Source organism: Fukomys damarensis, unplaced genomic scaffold, assembly GCF_012274545.1.
Source record: "Fukomys damarensis isolate Sample0158 unplaced genomic scaffold, DMR_v1.0_HiC HiC_scaffold_18, whole genome shotgun sequence".
Lineage (NCBI taxonomy): Eukaryota > Metazoa > Chordata > Mammalia > Rodentia > Bathyergidae > Fukomys > Fukomys damarensis.
This window is the reverse complement of record NW_022900930.1, coordinates 30,872,425-30,887,273: the sequence shown is the minus strand read 5'-3', so window position 1 is coordinate 30,887,273 and position 14,849 is coordinate 30,872,425. Positions and strand designations below refer to the sequence as shown.

Here is a 14,849-nt window from a genome sequence, read left to right as displayed (position 1 = left end):
TGAGGAATTCTGGGAGTGAAGCCCCTTCATCAGTTCTTTTTTTTTTTTTTTTTTTTGGTAGTGGGGATTGAACTCGGGTCTTTGCTTTTGCAAGGTAGGCCACCAAACCACTGAGCTAAATCCCCAGCCCCATCAGTATGTCTTAATGCTGTCTAAATTATTCAATTGCTCTGGTCTTCCTGAGGTTTTCATAGCATCCTTTTCTCTGAGAAGAATACTTAGAGTTTTACCTTAAATAGATACAAGTCAAAAATATGGGTCTTTTAAATATTTTTGTACTGCTTGATTTTATTTTAGTTCTTCTTGTTTTTATGGGACAAAGATTTACATATTACAATTCTTTTCCCTTAGTAGCATCCAAAAGCAGCAACACAGCATGAGCTTTGATGTAAGATTGGTGTCCCCAGCACTATGTCCAGGTGAATAATTTAACCTCCTTGGGCTTCCACTTGCAAGACAGAGACATTCTTATTGCTTGTTTATGTAATGACTGAATTATATAATGTCTAATGCATACTCAAATTTTTAAAACAAATTTTTTTTCATTTAAAGTGTTAAAAATAGAATTACCCTATGGAAGTGGCATCCAGCAATCCTACTACTCGGTAAGTATCCAAAAGACACGAGGCCTGTATGTTGAAGACACAGCTACGAGGCTGTGTTTATTGTAGCAAAGAAAAAACATTAACCTAGATGTCCATCAACAGTAAGTGGATAAAGAAAATGTGGTACATATGTACCGTGGACTATTATCTAGCCATAAAAGGGAATGAAGTCTTGTAATTTGCAATTTCATAGGTGGAAATGGAGACCATTATGTTAAGTAAAATAAGCTAGACACAGAAAGGCAAGTAGCACATGATTTCATTCCTATGTAGAATCTCATACGAGTTGAGAGTGGAATTTTGGTTGAGGCCAGGGTAAATAGTAGAGAGAGAGAGAAGCATAGGAAAAGGTTGACCAAAGGTATTAAATTATAATTACTGTAGACAGGAAGAAGTTCTGGTGTGCTGGGGTGTATTAGAGTGACTGTTAATAACAATGAAGTATTATACATTTCAGAAAGCTCATAGAAAGGATTTTGAATATTTTTACCATAAAGAAACAATAAATATTTGTGGAGATAGATATATTTAACCTTATTTAAATACACCCACATATATCTCAAAACATATATGGGCAATTTTTATGGTTTTATCAGTTTAAAAAGTAAACAATAGAAATTAAGTAAAAAAAGAAATTAGGAATTGAAAAGAATTTTTAAAAATTCTGTTCTTCAAGCTACATTTGTCATAAAATGGCAACGTTTTGTTCAGCTTTTATTTTTTATTAGAATATGTCTGCAGTCCATAATGACCACATTACAATCCTTATGGGGAGTTGGTGGGTGTATATTTTCTTTCTCTTTTTTGGGGGGTACTGGGGATCGAACTCAGGTTCTTGCGCTTGCAAGGCAGGCAGTGGAACCACTGAGCTAAATCCCCAGACCATGGTGTCTCTGTATAACAACATCCTAATCCATCTCTGATATTTCATTTTTTTTCCTTTTTATTCATATGTTCCTGTTTCCACTGAGGTATCTGGCAAGCTCCTCTTCAATTCCTCTGATTCACAAAAGACATTAAGAGGACACTGACGCCCATATTAGACTGTGTTTTATATAGAACACAAAAACATTTGATCACTTATTGTATTATCCCTCATTAATTCAGCAGTGAATGTTATCTAAGTGCCTACTATGTTAGAAATCGCTGAATTGTTCCACAGCATCCTATCTCTCCTTCTTATTAGTTCTAAAACTCTTTCGATTTTGTGTAAGCCAAATGCCTTTCAGGCGATTGGGTAATGTGTGCAATATCTGGGTCACTTAACTAAAAGGCTGCTTGCCCTCCACCTCCTGCACAGGTGAAGGAATGCAGGCATGATTCTGGTGAGCTAGACTGCACCTTGTCTGAGGGCCATCCCGATGCTGAGAGGAGGCTGGCTTCTGTAGGACCTTGAGGGGCACAGGGACCTACTGCTCCTCACTGACAGCTCACCTTTAGCCTGCTCCATAAGGAAGAACAAGACTCTCATCTGGTGTGAGCAACTGTACTTTTGGGAATCTCTTGGTCTGAACCTGAATGAGTAGATCAACACTGATGAATGTTAAAGTGTGAAAATCTGTGTAAATGATGTGCCATAACAGCATGAGGAGGAAGTTATTTTGCTCGCATCTTTACAACATCAGGTTTAATCACATTTTTTTAGTCCTTGGAGTGCCCATATTCATGACTATAAATTCTAGTTTTTCACCAAGGATTTGCTCAAATACTGTCTGCTTAGCAGGCTTTACCGATGTTGTTTCTCCTTGAGTGGACCCTATGTAAGTGTTTCAGGCAAGATTAATTTCATCTTTTCTATTTCTCTCATTTATAGATCTTTTTACCTAACACAATAACTATGCATATGTCTACAGATTTCATCAGGGACTTCAGAACAGGGACTATCATCTTACTAACTTTTCTATCTTCTTGATATTTAGAGCAATGTAGACACAACAGGCCCTTAGTAATCTAATAAATGTGTGAAATAGTAATTGATTATAATTTTATATTTGTGTGTTTCTTAGGTTAAAACATCTAAGCTTCAGAAAATGCTCATATTTTTAAAAAAGAAAATTCTCATATTAACTTCTTTCCTATTGCTTCAGTAGAAAAGTAATTGTTATTTCATAGGTTTCAACCAAAGTGTAGTTTCAAGAGAATGTTATCTAGTATCATTTATTTTTCCAATTAGAAAGTGCTCTCCAGCTTTGAAAGCACACATCAGGAAAACTGACTATTTTTAGGATAAGATAATTATGATTGCAATAAGTAGTTTAAAAAGAAATGTCAGCTGCTGCTGTTTTATTTTTCACATAACAGAGTTGTGTCCTGTTTCAGCATGATGTTTTAGGACCTGGTATATATTTTTATTTCCCTATGTGGATATTTCATCCTTTTACTGACATTTATTCTTTTTATGCAATTATCCTAAAAGGAAAGCTCTGGTCAGGCAAATTGGTTGATGTCTGCCTCTGAAGAGACGTCATATCTCTCCACTTAGCTTTCAAGTTCTGTGATCAGGAACCCTCAGGCCCAGTTTTAAGGAGATTTCAGTCTAGCCAAACTTCACTGTCTCCCAAAATGTCCACAATGAGATTATATGATGAGAAGATCAATCTACTGAAGGTACTTAAGCAATAAATCTGAAGCTTTGTCTAGTCACTGTTCCTTTCAAGCCTTGTGGCAGAAAATTAAGCCGCAAGAATTTTGACAAATTAGATATTACCCAATCTAATTGTGTATGTTTAAGCTTATCACACTGAATCGCAGCATTGTAGCTGACTATTATGCCAACAAGGCCTTCGATTAATCAGCTCAGTACCACTTAATTGCAATTAATCACCAACCAAAATGTCATATTAAGGTCACAGAAACTTAAAAGCTAAAACAAGAGGACACATTAAGTCAGTTGATAAATAGAGAAAAAGAGCATGTTATATCAAGGAAACTTCTGAGCACTTTGTTTTGTTAGAAGCTGGTAGACTATTTAATGAGAATTGAATCTTAACTTTCGATTGAGAACAGAAACAATTTATTTTCCTTGGTTCAAAAGGAGACCATTATTTGAGTTTTTAAGTGGGTTTCTGTCTGTAAATAGCAAACTCTTGCCCACAGAATACTTGAAATTGATGGTTTATGATATAGGTTCAGGGTTTTTATTTAAGTTATTTTTGGTTTTCTGGCATTTCCCCTTTGTTGTTACTTCTAAAGAGGAAAGAAATGAGATATGTTACAATTCCGAAGACAAGATGTAATAGATAACATTTATTTTGCAGTTTCAAAATATTTTTTTAAAGGAACAATTTGACTCTCTTGTTTGCAAGGGAGCTTTTATTTTCTAGAAAACTCACCAAACTGAATGTTAGAGGACAAAAAGAAAATGACTGAAGACTTTAAAAAATTATTATTAATGTCCAAAAGGGTGGAGTCCATGTCAGTACCTCACAGGGACAAAACTTGTGAAAAAAATTCACCTCAGTATACTTTAGAAGCTGCTAGAGACCAGGATACTGGGTGTCTCATAGTCCCTACCATGTTAGCCCTCCCTGGCCAAGTAAATATTGCTCCATTAGTTGATTGACTCTAAAAACAGAGTTGTTTAAATGCTGTACAGATAAAAGCCCCACACCCAAAGTCTCTTTTTGTGAGGGAATCCTAGGTAATTACCCTGAAGAATGCAGACTCAAGATAGAATTTAAATATTTTGTAACATGATAAAACTGATTAAAAAGACCAGTATTAAGACCCCCAAATAATAGCACAAGGTCTGGGGAAAGGAACACTTAAGGGAGAAAAAATGAATTTCTGTTTTCACGCACCCAGAACCTAGGAAGCTCAGTGGGAAAGAAGCCCATGTTTGAGCAAGGCTCAGTGAGGCTACCTACCTACCATCTTGTCTTCTGCTGATCTGTGTGGGCCGGTGCAATACCCACTAGTCACACGGTGCTGATGAACACTTGAAATGTGACTGATCTAGTCACACTGAGGTGTGCTGCAACGGTGAACTGTTACAGATTTCAAAGACCGCTCCCTCACAATTTTACTTGTTGATTATGTGTTGAAATGCTGCATTTTGGTATATTGAGTTAAATGAAATATATTTTTGAAAGTAATCTCCACTGTTTCTGTTTACTATTTGTTATGTGGCAATTGGGAAATTTAAAATTACAGATATGGCTTGTGATTCTACTGGACAGTGCTGTGGTAATATGTTGGTGTCATCAGTGAGCTGGACCAGATAGGATCCAGAACTCAGAGGAGAGGCCCTTTCTGATCTTTTCTAATCCCCTAGGCAAGGCCACATCCAGGAACTTACAGCTCTGGAAAGGAAATGTAATAATAGCAACAGTACACTTGCAATTTGAAGTATTACTTCTGAAAAGGCAGAACTGACGTTACTCAGCATGATGGAAAGAATGATGAAATAAAATTGAAGTAAGCAATTTCTGGGGACCAAATAAGAAAAGCTGAGACTGCAGCAGGAAGGTTGGAGGTTAACTTAAACGATTTCTTAAGAGTCAGGGTTGTACAACACTTGAGATAGGTTTTGACTCTTCTTTTTCTGGAGGACAAGGGTAATAAGGTAGGGTTTCCTTTGAAGTCCTAGATAAGTATAGGACTGGAGAAGACAATTCAAGATACCAACCCTAGTATCAGTATTTATTCAGATACTCTGAGTGCCTCTGAAAGTTGGTGACAAGCCTGGGCTAGATAATCAGCTCTTTCAGATGTGACGAGCCTCCATCTGGAGCCATCTTTAGTTTTCCTCCTTAGATGTTAATGATACTCACCATTAACTTCATGACTTTCTGACATCTCATCTTTCTCTTAAAAATTTACATTTTAAAATATGTCAAAATTTTATATATGAGATTTGATTGAAAGTACCTCAAAATAGAAACCTGTGGGCATTTTCTTTTTACTATGAAAAGCCCTGGCATGCATGTGACTATATTCATTAGGAAATTAAGTGAGTAGAAACACTATTGGACATAGTGACCATTAAAAATATTTGGGGAAAATATATTAAATAATAATATTAAAAATCAAATGTATGCTCTCCTATAGCATAAGTAGAGAAAGCAGCTAAAGTGTGATAGGACCGTGACTTCCTCAAAACTGACCCAATACATTTATAGAACAAAACCTTGATAAGCAAACGCTACACTTCAATGTAATGAAATTTGGATATTTTACCATTTAAACATAGTGTTAGATCAAATTTCTTTCTAAATTATCAACTTTGTAAATTATCTCTAAAAATATTGATACATCAAAATTTTTTGCAAGGTAAGTTTTTCTGATAGTATGGCTTTAAATTACTAAGTGAAGGAATAGTCACTACTTGTATCAATAAGAGAAAACTGAAGGGACCCATGCCAAGAAAGTTTTTGAAAAGCTTTCTGTTTAAGTATAAATATAAACAGAAGTCCCTGCTCAAGTTCAAAGCACACCCCAGGAGGTGCTCAAGCGACTGAGGGTCTGAAGTCCAGGCAGCCAAAGCGTGTGGTTGGCAGGACGAGCAAAGATGTGCAGATGAGAGCAGCCATTCACCAAAAGTTAACAGAAGCTGGAGAAAGAGAAGCCCTTGAGGGGTGGCTGCCAGCTAAATTAATTGAATGTGACTGGAAGTTTCAGTTGAAGGCACAGTGGAAAGCCCAGTGGAAAGGGGTAATTAAAGAAAAAAGACTAGAACTCATTACTGTTGATTACTTGGTGGCTGAAATCGCTCCAGAGGCAGAGCCCTGGTACCTGACAGTGTAAAGTAGGAACACCTACAAAGAATAAGAACACTCCTTGCTCAGCATGCCGGCCTTTAAAAAGGTTGAATTATATTGTGTTGTTCTGTGGATTTTATTTCTGAAAGTAAAACTTGACATAAATTATAGATCGATTTCCCAAAGTAAAATCCTTTTTTTGTGGAAAAAAAAAAAGCATACCCCAGGGTTTATTAGATAAAATTGACATCCAAAGCAATTTCTTGGGTGGAAGCCTTTTGTTTGTTTTTTAACAAAATTTCCTGGCCTTCATTTCCATGTGGCTTAGTTAAATCATAGGCTGGTATCTTGGGTGAATTACAGGTAAAATATTCTCATATTTACACATCAATATCTACCTGGAAACTTATGAGTTTTTAGTGGCTCTGGACTAGTTCCGAATGAGGAAGTAACATCACACAAAACATGGTAAAATGTTTGGGTGTGGCCAAAATAATAAACATTTATGTGCCTCTGAAGTGTCTACTACATAAGGAATTTGTGGTGAATTTATCATTATTTTATTTATTCTTACTTCATTACCAAGGAAAAGTAACTTTAACTGAATTTTCCTGTAAAGAAACTATTGGTTGGTTTCTTTTTCTTCTTCCTAAACTGTCAACTTTACCTTCAGACATTTGTTTTAACAATGCCCCAAATGGGTAATTTCCAGCCATTTACTCTACCTTTGGCTGGAACATCTCTTCAGTTTCAGTCCCAGAACACAATTGTTTGGCCCTTTCTAAAGGTCACATAGTTTCCTTCTAAGTGGAGTTGCCCTAGCCATACGAGAACACGTGTGTATCCAGTCTTCCAAATGAGGGCTTCTCAGTACTGAGAGGATCTTACAGTGAGCCATTAAGGCTGTTGATACATTAAAAACAGAACAAAGCAAAACCAAAAAACCTTACTGGTGCCTGTGTAAAAGGTGACTTTAACTCTATCCAAATAAATTACTGCTGAATGGGGCCATCATGTTTAAATGTGGTTAGAAATCCATGTTGATACTGCAAGTGAACTATGTGAAAAAAAATTTTAAGTAGCATATTTAAAAATTTTTTTCCAGCTTAATGGAATTGTTCCTTTAAATACTAGGGAGACAGAGTTCAGATATGGCAAAGTTAAAAAAGTTAAAGTAACTGTTGTATTCTCTTTTGGGAGGACCCCATTTTTGATATTTCCATGTGCCCTGGAACAATTCTTCCCTATTCCAACCCCCTTCCGCCTTGAAATGAGCAGCCATTGTTTGGGGCAGGCAATTTAATTCTTAGCACTTTTATCACCAGGAGAGGACCCAGCCTTAACCTGGGAGCTTGGGTATTTTTTTTCTCTTTATTTGTTTTCTTTTGAAGATACAGATGATATGCTCCGATCAAATGTACAGTTTAGTGAGATGGATTGCATTGCACAAACTGGCAGTTCAAGGAAGTCCTACCTAACTTGTTTACATGAACACGTTTTAGAACAGCCATTTAGCTTCCAGCCAGATCTTCCCTGCTGCCCAGCACTAAGGGGAAAAGCACCCAGTGGGCCTATAGGTCGCTGATAAACTAACCCCCCATTTGGCAAGCAAGGAAGGGGACTGATAAGGGCTCTGATTTATGTTTTATCTGTCACTAAGTTTTCAGTCAAGTCAGCCAGCCAGCCTGAAATTACTCATTTCTGTTATCACCTCAGATGCCATGGGTTTCCTAAGTGAGGCGGACTTTTAAAAAGGAACTCCTTTTCACGTCTTAGAGAAGCTCTGTTTAGCAATATTGCTTTAACACTATACTTTAGCTCAGTAAACTGAGGCTGTAAGGCAGTTTGTGGGACTCCACTGCAGATTCTTAACTGTGCATATCACCTACGTATACCTGTGCTATTGCTTTGCAAACACAAAGCCTTGATGTTATAATTACAGAAATGCTTGAATCATTTTAAAAGTTAGATACCAAAAAATCTGTGATAATATGAAAATTACATGGTTCTGTCCCAATTTTCCTAAAAAGAAAACTATAAGCAGGGTGAGTTTGGATTTTGCATAAAATATTGGTTAACTTCAGAAAATACCCCCCTCCCGAATTCCCTCAAACAATAAGATAATCTGTCCTCAGGGAGAAAGAGCGTCAGTGGTTACAACCAGAAAGTAAAAAAGTCCTGTTTACTTGGTGATGGATGCCACGGCCCAGCTATGGGGGTCAATGGGAGATTAGCTGACATGAAAGCAAAGGAGTGTGTTCTTATCTAGTAAGCCAACACAAGTCAATAAATGAAAGCCCCTGGGTACTCTTCCACAAACCTATTTCAAGTTGTTTCCCCCTGAGTTTAAATTGGCTTGTCGTTTTACAAGGATGGATGGGTATTATTTTTAAGCCGTTATTTTACAATGGAAGAATGTGAGTGTTTCACAAGTGAAATTTTCCCATGGAAAAGGGAATAGCAATGAATCATAAACAGTGTAAACACTCCCGAGCCTCTTCTACATGTGCGGTTATGTTCTAATACCTTCTCTGTCTGTAGTGTTTTCTTTCCAAACATCCTATGGGGAGAAGTGCGGGGGAAAGGGGCAAAGGCCATCGGAGCTATCTTTTGAAAACAGCGGTAGTCTATCTCCTATATTCAGTTGTATCACCGTTTTGTTATCGGACATGGACCCACAGAAATTCGCTACTTTTTTCCAGAAGTAATATCCTTCTAATCCCCTCCCCAAAGCCACGCAGTTTTTTCAGTGTAAAATCCAAACGTGTTAGCATGAAGATTAGACCTTTAGGATCTGCAGTTTTTCCATCTGGCCTATGTATTACCTTCCCGTAGCCATGCTTTACCTAGGTCAGACTAAAATCTCTGAAATTCCTTCACTATTTAACCACTTCCAGGAGCCCACAGATTTTTTTTTACACATCAGTTTTGACCACTCCTGTATCCCCACAGTTTAGAATCATTTCTAGAGTTACCAAGATTCCATTAATGATCTGTAAGTGAATTATGTGTATGTGCTTCTCCAATGGTAAGGAAAAAAATGCTTCATTTTTTTTCCTTGCCTGAATTAGTTTTTACTTGGATTTCAAAACTGCAACTACCTCTCTTCTCCAGATGTGGAAAAGATGTTAGCTTCATAGAGTTTTATAATCTCCACTTTAACTCTTCGAGATTTTCTATGCTGAATTTTAATTCTATCCACTAAGAGAGAGCCTCCTTAGGGTGGGTTGGTTTTCCAGTTCTGTATGATCTATGTTTGGAATTTCAGTGTGTGCTAAATTCAGTTTGTACCCAAGTCCTTTTCCCGCCCAAATGTGTTACAATTCACCCACCAAGTGGCCATTCCAACCTGCCCCTAGCTCTCCCTACTCTCCCTCACCTGAATCTTTTCACAGAGGCTTCCCTGCTGCTCTTCCGCACACACAATGGGCTTTAATCTTTCCACACTCTGTTGCTTTCTTTGTGGATCACTCTTCCTCCAAATATTGCTCTGATTACAATTTGTCTCACTGTCTTCGTTCAGGTTTACTGCTTAATGAGGTCTATCCTCCACACCTTCCCCAAACTGCAACCATATCTCCCTCCATTCCTGACGTCCTTCACCCTTATCATCTAAAATACAACACAAAATGCTTCTCATGGTTTAGATCTAAGATGTCTCCCAAAAATCTCACACTCAGAGGTGGAGCCTCATCTGAAGGGACAGGTCACTGAGGCGTGACTTGGAAGGATGTATTTTCATCCCTTCTCTTTCTGTTTCCTGGCTGCAAGCTGGCAAACAGCTTTTTTCCAAATGCCATTTTGCCATGCTGTTTTCTCCTTGGAGCCTTCTTACAGTGAACTGAACCCTCTGAATTTGAATGTAAATAAAACTCTTCTCCTTTAAGTTGTAGGCATCAGGTACTTTATCTCAGTGATGGGAGTGCCTAATGAAATGCTCACTTTTAACTTCATTTCTTGTCTCTATGCTTGAACACAAATTCAGGTAAGCAGTGGTCTTTATTTTATTCATTGAAGATCTTAGTTTATAGAACAATGCCTAGAACATAGCAATCCATATGTGTTTGTTGAATAAGTTAATATTTATTATATATACATATATTAATAAATGCATGTAATGTTCACTGCTTTAACATATGTGATGCATGTTTATAAGTGTAATCAATTCCGTAGCTAAATAGGATCATTAACTCTTAATACATATTCTTCCCTTTCTTACAACCTATAGGACTTTTAGGGCTTCTTTTGAAATACCAATATACACCCTAACTCAATTCATATTCCAGATCTTAATGAAATATTAAAATTTTCCTTTTAATTTGAACTATATGCCTTTATAAAGAATACTTACTTGGCTTACTTCACAGACTTGCAATGTTCCCTCATAAACTACAGATTTCAGCCCCTGCTCAAAAGAATGGTTTATTTTAAATTGCCTTCTCCATTTTTGATTACTTCAACAAAAATCGTTGTGTAAACTGCTACATTCCTTGGGGTACTCACTACATATACGAGGTGATTGAGAAAAAGTAGACCAGGAGGTGGACTATGACTCCCGAGCCTCAGCTTCTGAAGTTTTCTTCTGTTGTACAATTGACAATAGAAGAGTTTGTATTTCCTATAAAAATATTTCTTATATATTTGTTCATTTTTACCATATTTCTTTAAGCCACTAACAAGCATAATATGAAAATATTTATACTTGTTTTCTCATCACCACATGGGCACATAGTGCCTGGCACTAGGCATGGAAAAGGGAAGTCATTGGAAGTCCTGTGTGCATTTTGTTATTTTCCACATAAGCCGCTCAGTAGAAAACAGGAGAATCCAAGCTTTACTGACATGTGATGATTTCACGTTTTCCTTAAGATTGTTGAACATCTGATTCAGGAAATAATAACATCATTTTGCTATTGTTGTTATTAGTTTTCCTTTTTCTTTATGTCCTGCTGTGCCTTTTCAAATTTATTCCTTATCAAAATTTTTGTTTTTTTTTTTTGTGGTCACTTGATCATCTAAGGTTAGCATCCCTATTTTTTATTTACTTCATATCGGTTTGCATTTGTCCTCGTATAACTGGGTAATCCTGCTATTCAGCTTCTAAGTTATTTTCTCTTTGATAAAACAAAATATCTGACATTCACAATTTGAAGGAGGAAAGGGTAATTTTCGCTCACAAAATGCAGAGGGCTCAGTCCACAGTCAGCTGGCTCTAAGGCAGCGCAGCATGGCAGAGGGGCTTGGCAGGCAGAAAGCAGAGAGGGAGAAAGGGAGGAGGAATCACTTCTTTCCCGGCCACACCCACACTGACCCATCTCTTTCCACCAAGCTTCACCTCCTGATGTTACATCCAGCTAAAAATGCAACAGTAGATTGATCCCGTGGTGAGTGTCACACACCAAAAGTCCAACCTATGAGCACGTGAGGCTTTAGGGGACATTTTCAATATAACCATAATAGATTCTTTCCCTTGTGTGAGGATATCACATCTCCCTTAAATTGTCTCATGTACAGATGTGGTCCTCTGGATTCAGGGCTCCTTGATAACCAACAGGTGGCATGGAGTAGCCTCATATTAGTTATAATATGAATGATAGTTATATAAAAATTCTATCTATCTCTCATCCATCTCCTTTTAATGTACTGTAATAGGAAAGTTTGCCAAAAATATGTCTTAATTATTTTGAAAAAATGAGAATCAAGACTTGTCATGTAGAGGTACAAGATCCCAACAATGAATGTAACTGTACTGTATCCCTAAAATGTACCAATAAACTCAAAGCTGAAAAAAAATAAAAAGAAAATATTTTTCCATGTCTTAAAGTTCCGTGCTGAGAAATAGGATATCTGGAGCTTATATGCAATAGAAGAATATTTAATTTGATTGGGAAACAGGCTAAACCAAATGATATCATCTTTCAACATTTATTATCTTTGATCTATATGATGTGAAAATGTGGAGCTAAATTTATATCTGAACAACACTTATGAAGTCCTATTCATTTAACTTAATCTTCACAACTTTCCGATAATTTTTAAAAGGTAACTTTTTCAAGTAACTTTACTCAAGGTCTCCTATTCTGCACAGGTGAAGAGCCATATATTTCACTATTAAGATACTCACATGTATTAACATTGGAATGAACTAAATCGCACCCATCTGAAAGTAATGCAGTCTGGTGTCAGTGGCAAAGACAAATACTTTTTCTATTTCTAAAGTAAAAATATTTTATGTTAAAATATATTAAAGTAATCATACCATGGTCTCCACTTTGACGTCAGTGTGTGTTCCTGGAGGCCATTTTCTCCACTCAGTTTGCCTGGACTGCCACCCAGTTCCTCAAAGCAAGGACACAAGATGACAAAACCTTGGTTCACTTGCCAGAGAGCCAAGATTTAGGAACAAGAGGGGAGGACTTTTTATACTACCAGACCCTGTATCTTGAGAAGGGATTTGGGGAAGTAAGAGGACCGGCACTGGGTTGATCCTTAGAATGCAGTCTGAGAAGATAACTGGGAACTTTGGCCAGCAGAAGTTCCACGAGAGCTGGAAACCATCCAAGTGTCTTTTATGCACTCAGTGTAAGTCATCCCTTTCTTTGGGCCTTTCTAGAAATGACAGCTGTCCTTCTCATCACTCCTCTTTGCACTGTGAAGAGATGGATTAGCCTTTATGCTACAAGGGAAAAGTGACTCATATAGAGAGATATTCTTATCTGTAAGAAATTCAGATAGGTCAGCAGACACATAAAGTCAAAGTTACATTCATTTCCACTTAATCTTAAATTACCTCTTTGCTTTGTAAAAAAATACTCCCAGGTTTTTGGATACACTAAATCTAGATGACTCTAGTATAATTCCTTAAAAAAATGTATCAATAAACTTTTTTTTTGTTTGTTTTTGTGAGACAGTATCTCACTATGTAGTTGAGACTGACCTGAAACTCACTATGTAGCCCAGGCTGGTCTTGAACTCACAGCAATCCTCCTGCCTCAGCCTCCTGAGTGCTGGGATTACAGGCTTGCAAGATCACTCCAGGCATGTATCAATAAACTTAATGGGAAAAAAAGATAATCAGGTAAAGCTACAAGATACCAATGATGAATGTAACTACATCATATGCCTAAAAAGTATCAACAAACTTAATGAAAAAGTAAATTATGAAGGTTCTAAATTGCAGTTTTGAGTTTATAAAAATTAATTTTAAGTAACTACACTGTATTATTCTCAGATACATATTCCTCTATCTATTATCTGTCAGTGTGTAAATGTATATAGATTGAGATAGGGAGATAAAGAAATAGCTTGTCTCAGATGTCAGTTAATAAACTGTAGAATATTGTAATGAAATATATGTTCGGTGTTAGGATTTAAGGAATAAAGCAGCCATGAGAGAAAGATATATTCTAGTACAAGGGTGAAAAGGACTAGTGAGATCAGTATTATCATATGTGCAGACACTGATGTCACTAGTTTGGACAAGCTTGTGACTACTTCACTCTGACAATCTTTATCTTTCAGAGAGTGCCCTTTGAGGCTTGCAGGTAGTCCTTCCTTGGATTGCAGCATAGAAATGTAACAAACAATTCCTCCTTTGCTATTTGTGAAGTTGGAGTAAGAGGCAGTGTTCTCATATCCTCTTTTATAAGACTTGCCTAAGGATGTTATTGCTTCTGACTCCTATCTTAGAAGAGAGATGTAGAAATCTGTTATTATATATTTCTCTGCCACTTCAAAATGTCTCATTGAGAACTTAACATTGTGTCCTTTAGCTTTATTTTTAAAGGAAGCTGCTTAGAACATGTGCTCAGTTGTCATCATAGTGAGAAAACACCAAAAATATGTACAGCTTATGCCATACTATTGCCTAATAAAGTATTAAGAAGAAGCACAAAACCGTAAGAACAATAATGATGTGATACTTCATCATGCTTAGCTTCAAAAATCTTTCCAGAAAATTCATCTCTTCCTTTCCTCTGCTTTACAGTACAGTACTACCTAAGATTCCGTGAAAACCTAAGATCCAGACTGGAGATACTCAGAATCATCACCAAAACCCACTCTATCAGTTTTTTAAATGTTTTCAAATGTAATCATAAATAGAGGCATTCCTACAAAACAGCATATACTCTTCTCTGAGTTTCAATAGCAGTCTACATTTTGTAACACTCTTCTTTAGGCATCTTTTCCAAAAATTATTTTCAAGAACTTTTTAAAATAGTACACATACAGTTTCTTCCATAAATATTTTCAGCCTGCATTTTGAGTCCCAAAGACTTTTTAAAAATTAACCATTTGTCTCCATGATCATGTTTCCACTCTGCATACAAATTATGCTGATTGCATTAAAATGTCATTGTACGGCTGGTTTGGTCTAATAAGGATCCAAAAAAGACCAGTGCACTGAACTTTGGTGTTAGTCTCAGTCTCTCACTTCATCCTCTATCTTAGCAATTTTGTACCATTCCTTTGAGAAAACAATTAGAGACCTATGTATTCTGTGTTTACCCAGGTGCTTCTCTTACTTTCATTTTGTTTTTTATAG

General features: G+C 36.7%; 1 pseudogene; it reads left to right on the top strand.

The window, feature by feature from the left end:
- The first annotated feature begins 573 nt into the window (after nt 1-573).
- Nucleotides 574-6,406, top strand: LOC104866080 (annotated as a pseudogene).
- The last annotated feature ends 8,443 nt before the right edge of the window (nt 6,407-14,849 follow it).